We start from the raw sequence: 13,209 nt of genomic DNA, 5'->3' as shown, positions 1-13,209 counted from the left end.
TGAGGAACAGGGACAGAGACTGTATGCCTCGCAAAGTCATTTACCATCTGGCCTTTTGGTGGAAGTTTGTTGGCCCAGCTCCAGTTTCTTCTTCATGTAAACACAAAGTAAACAAACACATGTACACACTAAATACCTACAACTGATTCTCTGGCTAGGGTCTCACAGACTAACAGATTTCAGTGGAGCTGTATTAGCACAACTCTGCATTTATTCCCAATTATTTTTATATTTTTTAATGGAGCATTTAACAGCTCACACCCTTTTGGCATCCTCCACTGCAGCTGTTTAATTTGTTATTTTGTGTGTGTGTGTTTGTTATCTTTGAAGCAAATGCAGAAATCCCTCATTATGACTTTATTTTCTTATCATAGCAGTTGTAGCACTCTGGCTTCATGTGCTTTGGGAACCTAAAAAGCAACTGAGTCTCAAACTAACTCATGGCTTTTTTTAAAGTTTGTGTGTGACATTATATATGCATGTATAAATAAATATATGTATATTTTTGCCTCATTGGAATGAAAATGTGTCACAGACTGTATGTGCGAAGTTTTCTTTGGCTGCCTGCAGGACTTACAGGACTCTGCAAAACGCTGAGCTCTCTTTGTTACGTGTGTGCTGACTAATCAAAGAATTGATCTTTTTCCCCATTTATATTTTTAGAATCAGAAGATTGTTTTTCAAGTAAGCTTGTAACATAATTCAATGATTTATAGTTGAATTCTTTGTTCATATTTTAATTTCCAAAGATTAATGTATGTTATGCTTTTTGAAGAAGGAGATTCAAAATGTATTTAATGAAACAAACTGAAATAGCTCCCTTTTTATACATAGGCAAAATGGAGATTTCTTAAAATAGAAAATCAGTGACTTGCTTTTGAATAACACACTGGCATTTTATGTGGTTTAAAGCTATTTTGTGGTTCAGTATAGAAATCAACATTACTTTTGTATTACTCTTCATACTTTTAGCTGAAATGTGGAGGCTACTTTTACTCTGTACATTTTCTACTAGAATAGGGATTTTAAGGCTAGCTGAATTATTTCCTTATAATTATAGAGTTTTTCAAAATTATCTCTTATTTCTTTTAAAATAACATGTGGAGTTTCATTCTTCTTTGATAATATATTCTAAGTATTTCATACATTTTTCACCACAAATTGATCCTCAGCTATGTAGAATTTGCTTTTTACCTTTAGAGAAATCTGATTTGGAGGAGACAAGCATGGTTCCCCTGAGGACTATACCTAAAATTTGACTATTTTGTTACCATTTTATCCATGTAGGATTGTCCCTGGAGGTAGTGGAAACAGAGGGATGGTAATATAAAGCATGACTCAATTCCTGTTTAGCCCCCAACACCAAGCTGTCTGTCTTAGAGGCCTTGCCTGGGTGTGGACTGATGGCTGAAGATGGGAATAAGGTGCTCCTGTGGGAATGGCTGCAGTCTCTATCTTTGGTCAGTTGAGAAGTTTCTAGAGCCAAACTCACTAGAATCTGGATTCTCACTACTCAGATGTGGTTGAAGTAGTAGAATCATCAGTATCCTCTGGGAGCTAGTTAGAAATGCAGAATCTCAGACCCTTCCCCAGACCTGCTGTATTGGAATCTGCATTTCACCATGGTCCCCACAAGATCCATGAGCACCTTAAACTTTGGGAAGTTCTGGTCTAGGTCATTGGTTTCCCAGAATGGCCAACTATTGGAATCACCTCTGGAGCTGATTAAAAACTACATAATCCTGGTCCCAGCTCCTGAGATATTATTTCATTAGGTCTGGGATGATCCCGCTGCCTAGCCAGACATGGAAACCACTAGTCTGAAATGTATTGCCTCTGGTTGGTGAAGGAATGTTTGAGAAGGTGAATCACCTGCTGAGTGGGTGTCTGGAGGTTTACAGCTGCTACTGGTGTGAGGTTCCCTTTCTCTAGACTCCATCCCTGAGTGGAAATATCATTCTTGACGAGACCATGGAAGCCTGCAGGCCGTTGGACCAGTGTGCCAACACTGTCTGCATCTCCATCTGATGGGAATGGAGATTTGCAGGCAGTCTAGCTACCCAGCCTCCATTCTCTTCTCTTCCAGTTCCCATGGAAACAGATTGCAAGAAAACTGGGCATGGTGCTATCTTTACCCTGTTTTTGGCGATCTGAGGTCTGTTTCCATGGGAACCAGTAAGGAAAGGATGGTAGTAGAGTAGCTAGACTGCTTTTAAATTTCAATGGCAGCCTTCGTCCTCACTATAAAACCCTCTTTTGCCCAAGTTTACCTCTAGGCCAGGGGCCCGTGTGTCTCTGAATGTTGCTGTGACTCATCTGTGGGGGGAGGTGGGTGGAGAAGGAGGAGAAAAGATGGAGCTCTTAAAATATCCTTGAAAATGCCTATCATTTCCTTTTCTTCCAAGAAGCCATTTTTAGGTGTTGGTATAAGTTATTTAAATGTCATCTTTAGCTATTATTTCTTGTATGGTTTTATTGAACATAATAACATGTTTTTATCCAAAGGAAGTGAAGAGATGAGTCACTTCAATAGGAGTGATTTCTATGATGTGGGGAATCCCTATGGTTAGTGGGTGTGCAGTAAATATTGACTAGTTCTACATGTTGGGGTAGGAATGAGGGTGTAGTAGGGTGAAGTGGGGCAGATTAATAGGGGTCATGTGAATGTTTGGGTTAGATGGGGGACTTTTCGCCTGTGGTCAGGACAAAGTGAAATGTCCCTGATGTTGACCTATTTAAGTATTCGGAAATGAGAATATTGATTTCTAATCTAACAGGCCCTAGATTTTAACTCTTTGAGAATTCAGCCACGGAGTGGAGCTGAATGGGTCCCACTGAGGCTCTCTATTTTTCTTATCCCCTACCCTGTCCTTTTTTTTTTTTTAAACTCTCTTACAGTCTTGTCAACTGACCTCAACTTCGATGCATTTTCTAAGGGTCAGACAACCACAGGTAGTGTCATTCCTGCCCTTCTTCGCTGCTTCCTATTATTGCCTTAACCTTTTTTTTTGAGAGCCTGTTAGATTTTCTGGTGCCATGTACATACATTTCCTATATTTTCTCACTTAGTCATTGCCATTGCCTTACTGTTATATTAATGCCCCATTTGACAGATGAATACACTGAGTCTTACAGAGATTGTATAACCGGCCCAAGTAGTGTGTAGCAGGCTACTCAGCAGAATTGTCATTCTAAGCTCCTTCTGTTAGACCCCAAAGCTGTGCTTACTTCTCTGAGCACAGCACGCCCACAGAGTGAGTGGCTGTGTCAGTGCCAAGAGGTATTGTAGAGCTCCTGACTGTAGTAGTTCATCACTTAATGGGAACCTGTCTTAGCACTCAGCCCCACCCTCTCTATCATTTCTTCCAACCAACCAGCCCAGATAAACAGGCAGCTTCATGCTTTTTGATATTAGCCTTGTGTGTTTACATTTGGGTGTTTCCTATTTTAAATTTATTTGTCAATATATTTAGCTTTTAGGTCAAAATGGACAAAATTTAGTTTTGATGATTACATGCCTCCTTTTGAATATTTGGGGGAACAGTGGTCTAGAGAGAATATTTTGGTGAGAAGCAGCAATAGGAGGAACAAAATTAAATCCTCATTCTTGCTGTTTAAAGGAACTCATTTACTCACTAGACCATGGGAAGGTGGGAGTGGGGTGATGTTGTTGTACACTGTGGAAAAGTCTCTTCCTTCCCTCCCATCTTATGTTCTCTTCCTACCTGTGCCTCCCTCCTACCCTCCTGGGGACGTGGAAGCAGGAGGTCCGGGCTTCTGTCTGAAGAAGCTTGCTGAGGGCTCCCAACTGCAGATTAGAGATTAGAATGTGCCCAGAAGGGAAGGGAATAAATAAGGGCTAGATTTCGAGAAGGAACATGGAAGAACTGAAAGAAGATGCTATTTTAAATGCGGAGAAAGTCACCTGTCAGGCTGGCGAGGTCCATGGTGTACTTAGATCATGAAAAGCCTCACAGACACTGTGTAGCTAACTTTGGCAAGTGATGGGAACATGAATAGTGATTTCAGGTTTTGAATTTGGTAGTTAGAATTTCCTCTTTCTGCCAGAGTTCTGCAGTTTTCTTTGGTGGCAGAATTCTCTTGTCCAGATCTGATGGTGTACATAAAAGACAGACAGACTGACTCAGCATCGAGGATGCTGGGTTGAGTACACTATTCAGAATGAGATAGTTTCTGTAGCTGCCAGGAAGTGCTTCTGAAGCTGAGCAAACTCAGCAAACTTGCAAGCACCTGGCCTCAGGTGCTATGGGAGACTGCTTCCTGTCACACTGGGCTTGTGGAGGGACCAGTTCTACACTGCAAGAGGGCAGGTTTCTACTGCCCTCTGGGCTGCTGGGTGGGACACGCAGTACCTGTCTGTAGTGCTTTCCCCCATGAATAACACTCGTTTGCTTTTACTGTGTAAGAGCACACGCATAGGCCTTTGTTACCAAGGCAGCGGAAATTGGTCTAATGAACTCTTTCTGCTTGGCTGGAGGCCTCCAGACACACAGGGACAGGGTTTGTGTAGTCCCATTAGTTAAATACCAGGCAGCCTTTCCCCTGAATTCTCTGTCCCCTTCAACAGCTGCTCTTCAGGACAGATGCACTTTCATGGCTCTGCCTCATCCAGCCTTCCAGGAAGACGTGAAACTCTATCAGTGTTTCCCTAATATATGTGGAGTCAGGCACTGCTTGTCAAATGGCTTGGTGTGCTGGGGCCTCTCACAGATGTAGCGTTCATTATTGTGCGTAACTGTATCACCGAGAGCTCGTTTGTCACACTCTCAGACTGGTTGCTGCCGGTGACATCAGCTCCGGGGCCAACCTCAGACAGTACCATTTTGTGTTATGTCCTTCAGACATCTGCTGAAATGTTCATCTCCTTGAATTTCTGTGATCAGATTAAGTTGTTCCACCAACGCTAACTGACTGGGCTAAATGAGTTCTGTTTCCAGAATTTGGTATGTCTCAAATGACAGCTTTCCAGTTGAATTCCAAGTCATTCTTGAAAGGTTGCTCTCGAGATTATCTTTTCACTCTCATATGACAACATGTGTTTTCTCTAAGGTACTCAGGGAATCTATGATCTTAGTAGGATGGTGTGTGATCCAACACATATCATTTTTCTGGTTTCCTTAAATGATAGAAACAGTACTGTGTTGAGTGGAAGTTTAAGTTCTAAAAGGATATGGGATGGGTCTGTGTCTATGTCTGCTGTGCTGACAATAGGAAGGAACTGTCTTCTCTTTCTGGAGGTAAGTGGGATTCCCCTAAATTTTACTGTAATGGGCATATTTAGGCCATAAGGAGTCTTTCTGCCAGGGCACAAATTGCTCAACAGTTGTATGTATGTGTGTGTGTGTGTGTGTGTGTGTGTGTGTGTGTGTGTCCATCCCACAGTTGCAACTACATTAAATTGAGCAGTGGAGTCTGCTGGCCACTAGTCAGAGTGTTGCAGTCCCCAGGTGTTGGGGAGATGCCTGTCAGGTGTTCACTATACATCCCTCTTCTCTCCTATCTGTCCCAGATGATATAGACTTTTCTTTGGAAATATCTTAAGAAAAGTATTGTCAAAGTATTTCTATCCAACACAACCCACCTCAAACTGGATATTGAGTTGTAAAAAATTATAAAGCAGAGGGGTGCCTGGCTGGCTCAGTCAGTAAAGAATGTGACTCTTGATCTTGGGGTTGTAAGTTTGAACCCCATGCTGGGTGTAGAGATTACTTTAAAAAGATAAAATCTTTACAAAAATGATAAAACAGAAAGTTTTCTTTTTTCTAAAGGAATATATTTTTCAGAAAATGAATACAAGCAAATAAGACAAAACTATATAATGAAAGTTTCAGCATTCCCTATGTGTTTTGATTAAAGATGCAAATGTGGAGCTGGCTTGGAGCTTTGTAAACAAGGGATGTTTAGGAAACCTTTGCTAATGCAAGTGACTGAAATTATATAGATCTTTCATTTCTATAGGGAGCATTGGCTCTATTATTGATCAATTTTTATTAGCTTTTAAAGTGTTGGTGTTTCTGTTCCAAAACCTGCTGTTTCATAGAAGAGAGCTGGATTTATCAAGCTGTTGGGAGGGGTTGGTAGGATATCCTCGTGCAGAGTTTAATTCTTGGGCCTTTGGGAAGCTTAAGAAATGAACATTAAGGGCTTAAGAAGTTAGCACTTTACAAAGGGAACAAACCAAATGGGGAAAACGATGGAATAAAGTCAAATTGGAAGATTGGACCCTGCATGATTATTTTCTGGCAAAGAGATGTAAAATGTTGGTTAAGTTCATTTATTATTGTCTATTGCTGTTTTTTAAATTTGATGTTCAATATGAAACATGAAAAAAATTGAGTATCAAGAGGCTCTTTTTCCTTTTAAAGGCAAGTTTCTTTTTTGTCATTTTTTTCTTCTACTATTCTACCACATTTCATACCAAATATCTCACCCACACATTTTGTCTAATTTTGTATCCTTTCCCCTGATTCTTTCTGTTATTAATTTTAGCTCATATAAAATGATTTTAAGCTTAGATTTTTATCTATTGAGAACTTTAAAAAAATAAATCAAGACAAATCAATTGAGGAACTATGAGATAAAATCCATTTTTTGTCTCATTAGGTCAATTAGAAACTGGAAAAGTGGGGGGGAGAATACTCTTTAAAGACATAATTTATCAATCTGCTGAGGGGAGTTATAATCACTGTAGCCACTATTACTTCTTTACCATTTATTAGAGACCAGTATTCTGTGTATGTTTCCTCATTAAATGTACAAGAATTCTATGAGGTAGGTTCCACTGTTACTTTCATTTTACAAATGAGGAAACTGAGGCTCAAAGGGGTTAAGTAACTACTGAAATCACACATAGCCTAGAATGAGGTGAACCCAAGGCAGTCTGACTCAACCTGGACTTTTGTCCTCTGGCCTGTTGGTGTATAAAGCTCTCATTTGAGTGTCTTTTACATAGTGGAGGGGTTAGCACTGTCTGGGCTCCAGACTTCTAGTTGGAACTTCTCTCACAGAATGCCCTCTAGGCTTTGAGTGCCCTGTGGCTAGCAGCCTCTTTGTGTACCATGCGTCAGGACTTTGTGCAGCTGATACAGAGCAGAGGTAGTAAGAGTGACAAGGGGTGATCAAGCTGAAGCTCATATGTGATTCAGTGCAGTATAACCTGTATTTATTGGACACCTGCTGTGTCCTAGGCCTCATGGTCAATGCTGAAGATACAAACATTAGCAAGAAAAAGTTTCCATTAGGAAACAGCTCCATAAACAGCATAGACACCATGGGGACAGGAACTTGGTTTGTTTTGTTCACTCCTGTTTCCCCATCATCTAAAATAATACCTTGCTAGAGTAATATCCACAAAGAGCTATTGAAATACTGAATGAAAGGATGCAGCTTGTACAGTATTCTGTAGGACAGAGAGCAGGGCTTGTCTTAGGCAAGGCCTAGGTGTTGTATGGAAGGCTGCTGTTAGCTGGGGCAGGGAGTGGCTTGGTGTGGGGAGTGCATATGGGCAGGACAAACACTGTTTCATACAGATAGCTCCTCAGTCCTCACTCTCTCCTACTCTTACCAAAGAACCAGAGGACAGCTCCTCCTCCTTATTGCTCACACTTGTTAGCTCCCTGTGGGAGCCCATTTTTCTTTGCCTGTCATGCCCATTGCAAGCTAATTTTATCTGAAGACAATTGGAATGGGGGAGACTGCTAAGTGTGGAGCATCTCAAGCCCAACTCCCTGGTGTGGCCAGTCTGTACCCCTTGTACCAGGCATGGAGGGGTAACCATTTCTCATGCAGCCACCTTCTGCTTGCCTGGCGTTCACAGCTGAGGTGACCATGATGTGCTCAGACTGTGTCAGGTGACCTTCAGTGCACATTCTGATTCTGTACCAAGCTCCCGACCCTTCCTTGACTTTTCTTTTTAGCACATTGGTGTTGTGGTGTGGGCCTGGGAAAGTGGAAAACTTCTCAGGATTCCCTGGTCCCCATTGGTAGTGGTATAGGTGTGTACCACATCCCTTTTTCAGCTTCTTCCTTTTGGCCAGTTTGTGTGAACGGGAGAACTTGGGAGCTTGGGCCTAGACTGATACCTGGTTTCATTCCCAGCTCTGCCTTTATCATCACAGTCACTTTCAACACATTCCCTCTCCTCCATGAACCTCAGTCTCCTCCATAAAATGAAGGGGTGGGATAGACGACCTCTTGCTTCCTTTGCTCCTAGATAGCATGAGGAGATAGTTACAGACTTCCTGATTCACTAGGGACACTATTTGCTTATTTGGGGGGGGGGGACTTTCTCCCACCTGGTTTGAGTAGAACCTCAGACTATAGTCCTTCGGATTTATCAGGTGTCGTATTTGTCAAAGTGACATTTTAAAGGATGTTCTAATATAATTACTGCGTTTTCCAGTTTGCAGCTTGTGTATATATTTGATTTTGCACTTGTTTCCTAAAATGCTGACCTAATTATCTGGAGCCCATCAAGCTTCCCAGAGCTAGGATGTTTTTTTGTTTGTTTGTTTGTTTTTAATTTTTAAGTTTACTTATTTAGAGAGAGAGAGCATGTGTGCACACACACGAGCAGGGGAGGGTGAGAGAGAAGGAGAGACAGAATCCCAAGCAGGCTTCACACCGTCAGCACAGAGCTCGATGTGGGGCTCGAACCCATGAGCTGTGAGATCATGACCTGAGCTGAGATCAAGAGTCAGAGGCTCAACCAACTGCGCCACCCAGGTGCCCCTTTATAGCTTTTATAATACAACTTCAAATTGTTTTATAGCCCCGAATCATAGAAATTAAAAGTAGCATGAAGGATCTATAATACCCAACCCGGCCTTCCCTGGTTGCAAGCAGCTCATTTCTCTGACTTATTCTCAGACTTGGGTTTATGTGCAGATTTTCTGTATTTGGTCACTATGTTCTTTTCATACACATTTGTCCTGTCTCCCTTGACCAGAGACAGGGCCACAGCGGAATATTCAAGGGGGACTTATTCAGAAGGGACTTCAAGTTTCATGTCTTCACTTCACAAATGAGAAAGTGTGAGTTTGACAGGCTGAGGGACTTGACCAAGTTCTGTAAGTGGGCCCAGAACCAGGGGAAGGATGTCCTATCTGGTGTTGTCTGCCCCATGGCTGCCTTGAGGGCAGGGGCTGTGTTTTTTCCAAGGACATCCTTTTATGCTATTAGGAAATGTTGAGACATGGAAACTTGCCAAGGTCCAGATTATCTGTTCATGAGGTTGAGGAGCTCATATGGGTAAGTGTGACATCTCTTTCCCAGGGTGACACCTGATTCAGACTCTGGTTAGAAACAGATCCTCAGGTTTCTTCTGTCTACTTTTTGTCACATCTGTCTCCCTGAAAGTCCATTACCCCTTTAAACTTAAGTGAACCAGCCAGTAGTTGAGATTTTTTTCCCATAAGCAGTGACTCTTCATGTATTAATTTTCATGGTGTGTGTGTGTGTGTGTGTGTGTGTGTGTGTGTGTGTGTGTGTTGTCAAGGTTAGAGCTGTCTCTTCATTTCTCAGTGGACTTTCTTCCTAGGACTTATTTGGTGATTAGAACAGTGACAGATCATCAGACATAGGCACAGAGCCTCAACTCTCAGAGTCTTTTCGGCCTGGAGCCCATTGGGCTGCTCAGTCTAGCCATCACCTAGGTAACCGACTCTAGGCCAGTGAAGCAGTCTGTCCACAGTGAGAGGAAATAAAAAATGAAGCTGCAGTGTTTATTTCTTATGCACTACAAATTTTTTGAATGTTGCTAGATTTTTAAAAAAGTTTGTTTCGCTTTCTCTTCTGGGTTTTGGCCTTTGTGCCTAGTGTATAACCCTAATGTTTCCTGAATTGCATATGCCTATTTTTGTAGTGTAGTTTTGTGAGAGCTGTGAGCTGTTGAATGCAGTTAAGTTTTCATTCCCCAGCGATTTCTAGGAGGACTGCATTTCATGTAAGTTTTTAGGAATAAGTGGTAAGGCAAAAACATTCTACAACTTATTTGGTTAGGTTTTGTGGGTGTTCATGTTTTAAAAAAATGTCCCTTCCTGTAGGGATGTTTTTCCATTTGGTGTGCTCTATTTCCTTAGTAACTGTTGCTCTGTTGTGGGAGGGACTTAATGACATTTTTCAAGTGCAGTATTGAATTAATTTACTTCCTGGTTAGGCCTGTCCATCTTTCCAGTATAAATAGAATGTGTGTGTGTGTGTGTGTGTGTGTGTGTGTGTGTGTAAAAGACAGGATGATGGTAGCCTGCTTTCTGTAGCAAGGGATCTTGAATGTGTGACTCAGGATGACTCTGTGATCTTGCTAGCTGAGTAAGTTGCCTCTCTCTCTTTACTCTTTCTTTCTTTCCTTCTTTCTTTTCTTTTCTTTCTTTCTTTCTCTCTCTCTCTCTCTCTCTCTCTCTCTCTCTCTCTCTTTCTTTCTTTCTTTCTTTTCTTTCTTTTCTTTCTTTTCTTTCTTTCTACTTATTTATTTCCAGTATCCTATCCTCTACTTGATAGGACAGGACGTTCTGTGAAGTGAGTAGGAATGATCACTGGTAGTCACTGCCTCATCTTGACCGGTGGGTGGTAGGAAAACCATTTCAGAGAACCCTCCCAGTTCAGAGGCTCTGAGCCAGCCGTGCAGAGTAGTCTCTCAGGAAATGCTGCCTCTGTTCACTGCTTGGGGTGGGTTTGTTTTGTAAGTGTTTGCTGAGCTCTTCTGTGTGTACCCCTCCGAACACCAATGGCCTTCCTCCACTCTTCCATTCATTCAGCAGAACAGGCATCAGGCAGTATCTTAGCTGCTGAAGGGAGGTGGAAAGTCAGTCAGTCACTGTCCTTGTCCTCAATGCACTTAGAGTCCAGCAGGAGAGATGGGTGCTAAGTGATCAGGACCCCTGCATGCAGCTGTGACTATGGCAAGTGCTGGGAAGCTGGGTAGATAGGCTGGGAATTTATCCTGGGGGATGATCATGGAGGCCTCTCTGGCCAGGGTCATTTGAGCTGTGATTGGAAGGTGAGAAGGATCATGAGCAAGAGCCATAGGAGAGGGTTAGATGGGGAAAATGGGTGAGACCACCATTTGTTCTGTTTCTCTGCCTTTTTTGCTGATTCTTGGTTGGTTGTTAAGCCGTGAAAGCAGATGTGCTTTGCTTCTCCTAATTCTGGGTTCTAGTCATCCACCTCTGTTCCCCAGCCTGTTGGGTCATCTGACACTTTCTTACTGAGCGTGATTGGGTTCCTTGCCCTGTCCTGGATGCATGGGTCCCTCACTGAACAGAACAGAGTCTTCAGGTCCTGGGCACCCTTGCTACTTTCTTGTATATTTCTACAAAAGGAATATGTGTTAGTGGTTAGGAAGAAAACATTTTATGGAAGTTACAGTTTCATTTTAACTTAAAAATTGTATTTATGGACACTGAGTATATGCAGGAATTTGAAAGTTACTCATTAACGGTATAATACTGTGTTCCTCTGGTCTTTATTAGTTTACACATTGCCCTAAAAGTTCTGACCAATACCATTCCTGAGACCCCAATTTGAGCTGTTAGACACCTGTCACCATACTTCTCTTTTAGAAGTAAAGTTAAGAATTGGTGAGCGTGGGGGTGCCTGGGTGACTCAGTTGGTTAAGCATCCAACTTCGGTTCAGGTCATGATCTCACAGCTCATGGGTTCAAGCCCCACAGCGGGCTCTGTGCTGACAGCTCAGAGCCTGGAGCCTGCTTCAGATTCTGTGTCTCCTCCTGTCTCTGCCCCTTCCTCGCTTGTACTCTCTCTCAAAAATAAATAGACATTATAAGAATTGGTGACTATGATGAAGATGGTAAAAGGAAGAAAAGAAAAAAAATTGTTGTTTGTTCCATTTTGGTCCACATCTGCCTCAGTCTTTTCCATAGCCATTTGAAATGTGATATAGGATAGCTTGATTTTGTTTTTAAAAAGTGAGGTAGCATACCTTTTGCAATGAAACAAAATAAAATAAACAGAAAGCCCACGATAAAGTAACAACAAAAACCTCATCATGCTTCGTTTGTCTCTGAGTTTAAAGAAAAAGAACAAATAAAGTCTACTGTTTCTGTGCATTGAAAGCACCATAGCAAAGGGCAAAGAAAATAGAGGTTTTATAGGGGCAGGTGGTTTTGTTTTTTTCTGGCACTTCCATTTCCTCAAATTGATAGGTATAGTGCATGTGGTTAGTTTACTTTAGAAGTTAGTGTAGGCCGTTAGGATGCTCACACTGTGTGTGTTGGTCATTTTACATGGAATGTTTGAATTCAGAGAAAAATGTTTTGTCACATTTTCAAGCACTTCAGAACTACCATTTGCATAAATTATTTTAATTGGAATAATTTTTTCCACCTATTCATTAAATTTAAGGACTTGTGGTACACTACACCTTATTAACTGTGATTGTTACTGCAGGTACATGAAGGCAATACAATTGAATTTATTAACATAATTACAGCACTTCATTAATACCTAAGGTCTTCCTTATAGCTAGTCTGCATTAGTGATGTTTCCTTTACTACTTTATATCTATATTTACAACAAGAGGGCTTAACAGAGTGTTCTTTTCTGTTATGTGCCATTTTCTTAAATTATTTTTCTTTCCTCTAGTTTGATGGTGAAAAAGAGGAATAAGGTTATATTTTTGAAAGATCGATATGAATTGATTAGAGTGAAGTGCTGATAATGGAAAAAAGATTTTTCTCTAATACTGGAGAGTCCTATTTGGATTCTATTTTAAAAAGTCTCATCTTTGGGCTTCTAATGTTCTTGTTATTAGTGTTGCTTCTTGTATGCTATAACAACACTAAAGTATCTGAGAAATATTTTGTAAAATGCTTTTATATTATATAATGGTATGTAATAGGTAACGTAAAATTTCAGATTACAGTTGCTTTTCCTTCTCACTCTTTAAAATATTGTTATAGGCCTTTGTTTTCCCCCTTGAGAGTCATTTTTTAAAACTCCTCAACACAAGTCATTCTAGGAGTACTGACAGCAGTGGATAGGAACCTCAGACCTCACTTCCAAGACCTCAGGAACAAGCTTGGGAAATGGGTTTCTTCTTCAGGGTACCTGTGAACTACAAGTAACTGAGGGGAAGACATTTGAATATTGTATGGCCTTTGTAGCCATTCTTAGAGAGGCTCGGAGCAGTGAATACTGTCTTCTTTTGTCTTTTTTTCTGGGGTGCAAGTA

At 41.3% G+C, this 13,209-nt stretch overlaps 1 protein-coding gene across 21 annotated transcripts in view; it reads left to right on the top strand.

Moving 5' to 3' along the window:
- The window catches only part of LDLRAD4 (low density lipoprotein receptor class A domain containing 4), a 443,967-nt gene that overhangs the window by 172,784 nt on the left and 257,974 nt on the right, over positions 1-13,209 (top strand). The gene's annotated exons all lie outside the window — the stretch shown is intronic.

This window comes from Panthera onca, chromosome D3, assembly GCF_046562875.1.
Source record: "Panthera onca isolate mPanOnc1 chromosome D3, mPanOnc1 haplotype 2, whole genome shotgun sequence".
Lineage (NCBI taxonomy): Eukaryota > Metazoa > Chordata > Mammalia > Carnivora > Felidae > Panthera > Panthera onca.
This window is presented reverse-complemented; position numbering and strand designations above follow the sequence as displayed.